We start from the raw sequence: 2,399 nt of genomic DNA, 5'->3' as shown, positions 1-2,399 counted from the left end.
CTTTGCCACCGTCCCGGAGGGCGGCAGCGCGGCCGAATCCTCATCGGACAGCTCTCCCTCCGATGCTGAGATTGACATCTGGTCGGGGGGAGGTCCACTGGATACCGCTGGTACGCTCTTTAAAGAGGGCCCAGCGCGTTCCGTGGGTCGCTCCACTGGATCGGAGGTGCAAGAGGAGTGATGGTCTCCAGAGGGTTGGTTCCTTGCGGGGTTTGCCATCACTGTAACCCTCAAACCGCCCGTGCTACTGCCAGAAGTGGTTCTCGCCTGTCCGCCAGAACGAGCCCCAGATCGCGGCAGCGGCAACGGGACTCCACCCCCTCGCAGGTAGCGGAGCCTGGTTCGCAGCTCCGAGATGGTCATCTTCCCGCAATGAGAACATGACTCATCCACGAAGGCCACCTCAGCGTGCTTAATGCCCAGACACGTGAGGCAGAGATCGTGACCATCACCCGGTGCCAGGTAACGACCACACCCAGAAACGCACGGGTGAAATGGCATCTTTAAAAAGACGATCCGTCGTCTTTACAAAGATGCACCCGCTTATTGTACTCTTTTAGAGAAATTGGCTCTTTTAGGGAAATGCTATTTTACGTGCTGAGACGCACAGGGGAAACGGCTGTTTGCAGCAGGACAGGGGGTAGTGCAGCCTGAAGTGCGCAACCCACTCGACACAGGAACGACCACCGCTGAGGCGCCGTCTGCCAACACAAAAAGCTCCCGAGAGCGCGCTAGACTCGTCACACACGAAGCAGTTTGGTAGGAGCAGAACGATGTTGTCGCTCGGCTCCGAAGCGAAAAGCTGGTATGCATTGCACCTGCTGCCTTATTATACTCACGCTGTGATCAGCGGCAGCTGGATGCAATAATTGCATGCCAATGTGCATTGGCTCGTTTAGTTGCACCGGCTGCCTTTTTATGCTCACGCTGTGATCAGTGGCAGCTGGATGCAATCATCGCATGCCAGTGTGCATTGGCTCGTTTAGTTTACACTCGAAGAGGATTGGTCTCTCTAATGCCGAGTTCACACTGCACGGCCCGCAAACTGTCTGTGAGCTGATTTCCAGCTACAAGGAGAAAAAGAAAAACAGATTATGCAGGAAGGAGATGCAAGGAACAGGGATTGGGTGTTCTGCAAAGAGGTAAATAATTTTGGAGTAACTGTTATGCTGATGTTGTGGCTGGTCAAGGTCTATAACTCCTCCCTGAACTTCCCTCTGCCCTGTATCTTGGTCTCTCATTAGCTGTAGGTCATCGCCGATGTAGTTTTCAGTCAGAAATCATTGCACACAGCGTGAGTGTGAATCGCCTACAGCTCCAGATATTTAGCATGCCAAATATTTTGCGGGCGTCGGCGACATGTCTGCGATTCCCTCAGATCGCGTCTTTGATAATTCACACTGCGTGATTGTCACTCGCGTGAACGAGCACTGATTTGCCTCCGATTTCGGGCATTTGTCGGCGATTTCGCAAAACCTGTCGGCGAGTGAAAATTTGGGCTAAAATCGTGCAGTGTGAACTCGGCATAAACGAGATCCCAATTCATTGGTCACGACGTGACTTGGAGTGACCGACTGAAAGGGAACCAATTTTTCACTGATAGTGTGAAAACTGTGAAAGTTACTTTAAAAGCATTTTATGTAATCATGAATAATCCTTTCAAATAAGAAATTAGACTAGAGATTAAAATTAGTAGTTTAATGTAAATACAAATGTACATGTATTTCAGTTCTAAATTAAATGTATGTTATTATGAAACCCTGGGACATAATAAATGACAATATAATTAGTATAATAAAATGTAATAAAAAAATCATAAACAGCTTACATAAGACTTTACTGAAGCATGTTATATGCCTCAGCAGGCTGTCAGGTGCCACAGGATGATGCAAAAACTTTATGACGTAAAATAATGCTGAATTTTTAAAAAACTGATTTTTAAACTTTTTGAACGAATCAATTCACAGAAATTATTTGAACTTCCCATTACTGCTGTTAAATGAATGAAACATCTGTCGGCACAATGCAGAAAACTCATGTAGCTACATGGAAATTCAAAGAGTTGCATGACAATTCATTTTTAGTAAGGCTTTAATCTTCCAGTTGCAGATTAAATATCACTTACCAGCTCATAATAAATCTGTGACACTGTAAGTCTGCATTTTCTTACATGCACAAATCCTTTAAAGGGTTAATTAACCAATAGGGGAACAGCTGTTCAGCATTTTTCAATTATATGCAGTATGAGACACAATGGAGTCAAGCTGATTGGTCACACTTGTGGCCATTATGCTGAATGCATCTGAATGCCATCCAGTTGTTGATTTCCTTTTTCTTCTGCACAGAAACAATGCCTGAAGACAGACAACACGCTGAGGAAAGTTACTGTATGTACAAGG

The sequence above is a fragment of the Sinocyclocheilus anshuiensis genome, unplaced genomic scaffold (assembly GCF_001515605.1).
Source record: "Sinocyclocheilus anshuiensis isolate Anshui unplaced genomic scaffold, SAMN03320099.WGS_v1.1 scaffold413, whole genome shotgun sequence".
NCBI classification, from domain to species: domain Eukaryota; kingdom Metazoa; phylum Chordata; class Actinopteri; order Cypriniformes; family Cyprinidae; genus Sinocyclocheilus; species Sinocyclocheilus anshuiensis.
Note: the sequence above shows the minus strand (reverse complement) of the source record.